At 46.8% G+C, this 6409-nt stretch overlaps 1 pseudogene; it reads right to left on the reverse strand.

The window, feature by feature from the left end:
* Window positions 1-4544: 4544 nt before the first annotated feature.
* Window positions 4545-5657, reverse strand: LOC119362534 (annotated as a pseudogene).
* Between the last annotated feature and the right edge of the window lie 752 nt (window positions 5658-6409).

The following is a 6409-nucleotide window of genomic DNA, read 5'->3' on the forward strand; positions in this document are numbered from 1 at the left end:
TTGGTCTTAGCCTAATGGTGACTCAATGCAAAACAAGACATGAAATGGTGGGTTTCTTCTACCCAGTAATTACCTCGAGAAAATGTTATCGGCTTCTACAAGGACATTGCCTTTGAACATGGTATCACGGCGCTTAATGACCAACAATTTGCAAATTTCTTGCTACTTCCATACTAAGAACAGTAAGTTTATCACACATCTACATTACTTTACACCATTAAACAAATATTTCTGATGAAGTTATTTCTTCTTGTAGTGACCATTGGATCTTGATTGTGATTGTACCAAAGCTTAGCATAGCCTACTACCTTGATTCTCTCAAGAACTCTCTCAAACCTCTGGATCTAACATTCATTCAAGCAAGGTTGTCAGAATCGCGATTTTGAATCGGATCGGAGCTTCGATGGTAGGATCGCAAATCGTAGAATCTTCACTATTAGGATCGTAGAAACGTAGATTCTATGAACTAAAATCATAGGATCATAGGGGTTAGTTTGGATCGTAAAGTCGTAGAATCGTATAACAGAATCGCGATTCTGATAACCTTGCATTCAAGAATTCTTGACAAGGTATTGGCAATTTTGTTGCATAAACCGTACCCATCTCCCACATTGTAATTGATTACACAAACTGTCCATCTTGTTTTCAAGCGCTTTTGCCAAGTACAAGAAGCGTTGAGGAGCGAACTCGAGGGCCATCGTTAACAAGAAAGAGTTGCAACACACAACCCGTGTATTAAGGTACCCGAGATACCGAAAACTGATTTCTAGTTGCTTGTATGCAGTAATTTACAGAAACCCTATTTTTTAATGTAGGGATGTGTTGAAGTTGCTTCGCAATCACATTTTTAATTATATGATTTTATGTTCTTCTTAGTCACATGCCAGATCTCACTTTTTAAACATAATTTAAGATTCCTCCGCAGCCACTCGGGACCAGTCTCTGTGGCTTATATGTTTGCGAACATATGTCTAGACTCTGCCCAACTGCGAAGACGAGGACTACTCATAACTTAATCTCGGTACACCGATATCTCTAGTACTTATTACTCTTAGAGCATGCATGCAAATCTTAACATAATAAGACAACACAGATCCTAACATCGATGAACGAACAACTGATGCCTGATGACGACATGAGGGAGATAAGTACAAAGATTGTTTCATTCCTCACCAAACATGCTATCCCTGAGAATCATTGATTTTAAGATAACAAACATTGCTAGTTAATTGTGTGATTGATTGTCTGTCTCATGTGCTCCTTTGGTATGTTTACATCCTTCATACATGGTAATTTTCCATCATAATTAGACTACATGCATGTTCATGTGGCTGTAAAACTGTTCATTGTTCATTGTTCGACTCTATATCTACATGTTCATGTGTGATGATGGTGTACCGTACATGATTTCTCGAAAATGGTGTATTTGGTCAAACGTGAGGGGGCTAATAACTTGAACTGCTGACTTGATTTCAACAAGTCACACACGATTTGAAATAACCAATTGTATGCGATCATAAAATAGAAGCACACGCGTATGACTCCGCAATCATGTGAAATGTTGAAAACAAAGCCCATGGGTAAAGACACAACAACTGGGTGAAATGTTAGAGACATATAACACAGTCAACATTCAAAAAATGTGGGCGATAATACAAGATATAGCATACGATGAAATGTGATAAACTATATGTGACGTATTAAGATTACCACACGATTTGTAAAACAAAATAGTGTTCGATCACTTGCTCTATCTCCAACGATTTCTTATCGGGAAATGTGTGCAGTGAGTACAAAGATCGCATGCATTTTCTTGAATGTAACTGTTTTCCATTAGTAGTTCAACATGCACAGTTTGCTGATGCTAGTCGTCCGCGTTTATCAAACATATTACACATGATTTGCAGTCCGATCGTGATTAATGACTTAGTCTAGCACACAAGATTTTCTTACGTGTCAGCGAGGGACCCCCCAATCGCCAACCCACTCGAGCACCTGGATTATTAAACTGTCTGTGATTGGGGGTAAAAACCGTGTGAATAGCGGCCGGGTGCACTACTGTGTGTCTGAAGTTATAAAATGTTCTCGTGCAGGTATAGTAGCAGATCTTCTGAAGTTTGGGATAGTTCAATCCTGGGTTTTATTTCTCATCTTATTGTAATGGCTTTCTACCGTTCGAGAAATAAAGTCTTTTTCCTGTTAAAAAAAGAAAGAAGGCCCGGCCCTCCCAATCTAGACGGCAAGATGAAATGAGTGTAAGCTCGCAATTCATCCTGCTATTTCCTATACCATCACTACTGCAATCGACACGTACGCTGAGTGCCAGGAACACTCGGCAAAGGGCCAAAACCTCTCGGCAAAGACTTTGCCGAGAGTTGCACTCGGCAAAGGCCACCCGACGTACACCCATTTGGCAAACAGGAATTTGCCTCAGCGGTTGATGTTCGACAGTGTGGGAGACTCCACAAGAACGACCTACCAGATATGATCTTTTTCAATTGAATTCCCACCTGCACTTCCATTGATGCAAAACCTGACCGGCCATCATCTCTGTCCCTTACATATAGCTGATATGTCAATTTAACCGAGAACATGCCCTTGCCATCATATTGCCAGGCGAAGGGCATGTTCGAGGGTTTTCTTCGAAAGTTGATTGATTTAGTCTCGCTACATGTCTTGATTTGCTTTTTTTTCTCTAGTAGTATGTATAATCGAGCCAATAGGGTGTGGAATCCACATTCCGTCCTTGTCTCATAGGAAAACATACACCAGTTTTAGCAGAAGATTCAATCAGATAATGAACTGTAAGGAAACCTACCTGTGAATCATGCAAAATAGAACTCTGAAGTGAAACTAAAACTAGATGATATCCATGGATACAGTTTGCCAAATAGGGATTGAAAATTTGGGGATTAATGGGATCTTAATGGTGCATCACAAGGCAATAAGATAACTTGCACTATTCGCAAATCAGTAGAACTCTTAGAAAACTGTTGTAATTTTATTAATATATAGAAAAATGCCCATCTATATGTATTGCTAATGCACCTTGTGACATTTAGATTGATCACACGTAAGTGCATATTTTTCATATAAGAAGTCAAGGAAACACTTATGTGTGCAGCTGAAATGCCTAATGATAAGAAAAGCGTATGTGCATCTACAGTATGATTCTCATATTGTGCAACTAGGTAACTGACCCGCGCGTAAAAAGACTATTTTGGCGCTGTGAAAGAATTATACCGCGCCGAGGCGAAGCACGCCTGTTGGAGATGCTCTTATCTTCTCGTCTCCATCTCCATTGACCCCTTCTCATCCCGCAGCTCTCGACACCTACTCCTACTGCTATCTCCGCCATGGCTATGGACGCGCTCCACACGCTGCCGCCCAAGCTCCGCGAGTTGGTGCTGCAACACGCCGCTCGTCGGTGGGCACCGGTGCTACGATGCAGCACTCCTCCCGGCCGTCGTCGCTGCGATGTGGCGCTCGTCATGGACTAAAAGTGCTACGGCGAGCCGAGGATAGCCCTCGTTGGTGCTTGTCGACGCTGCAATGCAGAAGCTTCCAACAAAAGCACTAGCAAGCTTGTGGGTCTTGCGATGGAGCATCCACGCATGCCTGTCGGTGCTGCGAATGAGCGTCACGTGTGGCCGCCGGTGGTGCGATTGAGTGTCGCAGGTGCTGCGGTGGTGACCGCAACAGGCAGCGGGCGGGGCGCTGCAACTTCCTGATGTTGCTCGTCGATCGCGGACCCTTGACCATCGCATGCAGCAGGCGTCCATTCTAGGCCATTGCCGCCACCGCCACTAGCCGGAGAAGACCACGCATACGCGAGCCACCATCGTGCTGCAAGCTGCAAGGTCGGCAACCACCGCTGCAGATGGCAAGCAGCAGCCCCGATGCTGCAATGGGCAAGCTCGCATTGGCGGCGACATTGCAGGGGTGGTGGGAGGTGAGCGGCGACGCTACATTGGAGCATCGCCGGGGCTGCGGGGCACAAGAACTTCACTGAGGCTGTAATGGAGCATCGATGGCCACCGTGTGGTGCTACAGAAGCATCGACATTGCTGCATTGGAGCATCGTCGGGCCATCGAGAGAATCATTTGTGCTAAAGTGGAGCATCGTCGGACCGCCGAAGCATCGCCAGTGCTGCAATGGAGCACGCCGGTGCTAGGTGTTGCAATGGTACAGGGAGAGGGGAAAGGGAATGCCGGAGGCGCAGCGCTGGAGACGTGGGAGTTGCGGATGGAATCGGTGGCATGTTCCTGGTGTGCTGCTGTCATCAGGGATCAAGCGGTCTAAATTAAATTATGTGTGGGCAAATCAACAGCGGGCAGACGGCTGATTTCTAGCAGCCGCCTATTGTAAATGACCTTTCTATTGTTTTTGAGAAATGAAGTCCTTTTCCCGTGAGAAAAAGAAGGTGGGCCCCTTGCTCTCTAGACCGCGCGCAAGGTGAAATGAGTGTATGCTCGCAATTCATCCTGCTATTTCCTATGCTATATGTGTGCAGCCAGCTACTCGTGATCCGATCGATCCCTGGCTATGGCTGCTTGCTTAGCCAATCGTTATCGATGAAGCTCATGTCCACGAACTTCTTCACCTCTGCCTCGCTGAGATGCTTCTCCCATGGCACTCTCCCGGCCATGTCTGACCCGGGGCCGATGAACCCAACCTCTGCGAACAGGACATCGTTAGTATTGTTGCCGGCGTACCACGGAGCCCACCCCTTCGGGACGACGACGCTGGACATGTTCATGTGGTAGTAGACGACCGTGGCGTATCTGTTCCACGCGCGTCCGAGATACTGGCGCTCGGTGCCTCGGAGATCCCCGCCCTTGAACACAAAACCGCCGGGGTCACCGGTGTGGCGCCTGGCGTGCGCCGTCACTCACCTTGCACGGCGGCCGGACCGCAAGGGTATGTTGGACATGAGGGTGCAGCCGTCGTAGATGGACCGAGCGTAGCCGAAGATGAAGTCGACGCCGCCCTTGATGAAGCATTCACTGAGGTAGTGCCGGCCTGTGTTGTCGCACAGCGTGTCCTGAAAGCCGTTGAAGGCGCAGCGGTGGAAGGCGATCCGGTCACCGTCGACCAGCGCCGTGATCGCCTGGGTGGCATTGCTCTTGTTGACGCCGTTGTGCGTGTTGGTGAAGGCGATGTCCCGGGCAACGAAGTCGTTGGCGTAGACCCTGAAGGTGGCGGTCTCGTACGTCCCCATCGCATTGGCGCCGCGGCGCATCAGGTCGTCGGTGCTGCCATGGACGTAGTCATCGAAGAAGATGACTGTGTTCGAGGGGCTGTCCCCTTCCAGCAAGATGTAGCCTTTCTCCCTTGGGTTGGTCACCTTCTCCCTGCATGCACCACGTATATACCATCATAACCATACTTGCTTTGCTTACCACATCTTGAAGCAATACCGAACTGTGTAGCAAGACGAACCTGTACCCCCCTGCCCGGACGTGATCCTGATCCACTCGCGGTTGCCGTCCGGGACGAGGTTCACCGCCGACTGAATGCTCCTGAAATCTCCTCCCCCTTTACTGTCCACGATGATGGTCCTCAACACCGGCACCGACGCAGAGCTCAACGCCGGCCACCGGAGCAGCAGCGCGAGCACGAGAACGACCGAACTAACAGTACCGTGGCACTCCATTGTTCCTACTCACGTATCTTGGTCGTTTTGCTATGTGGAGGACAGTAATCGATCCCACTAGGTGCATACGAGTCCCGTACGTATTAATACAGCCCTTTCTTGACCGTTTGGCTGGTGATTATATACGCCTTAATGCACTACCTCTAAATGAGTAGCATGACCATGCAAAAAAAGAAAAAGAGTAGTATGAAAGGAAAACTCCATGCAAAAAAATATATGAAGGGAAACATTACTGTATAATTTTCTGCGCTGGCAGGTATTTTTTTTTAGAACAAGGTATTAATTTATTTTTACCATATGGGAATATATCTATTGATTTCTGTATAAAGTATAAACATGGTGATATTTTATTAAGAAAATGCATGGCAATATGGTGAGGAATTGGTGGTTTGGATTGATCTTGAAGAAGCTCCATTCAGAAATGAAGGTTTCGAAGAAAAATCAAGCTACCACTTGCTGGATAGATTTTTTTTCTACCATACGACCTCCGAATGTAGATATAACCTAACTTGTTTTGGTAATGCCACATGGTAGAGCATGACATTGAGTAGGAGCTCAATCTGGCCGCTTGGGGTTTTCCAACATAGGAATGGGCCCTGAAGGATCCAACAATTGGATTGAATTGTGAAAGAATGATTTGATCGAAGTGTCTTATTCCATTAATGATCACACATTTATACAAGGGGAACCGGCGCTTATGAGAAGATGCGCCTGTTCGAGGGGATGCGAGGAGCGGATGCGACGGTTGCCTG

Source organism: Triticum dicoccoides, chromosome 2B, assembly GCF_002162155.2.
Source record: "Triticum dicoccoides isolate Atlit2015 ecotype Zavitan chromosome 2B, WEW_v2.0, whole genome shotgun sequence".
NCBI lineage: Eukaryota > Viridiplantae > Streptophyta > Magnoliopsida > Poales > Poaceae > Triticum > Triticum dicoccoides.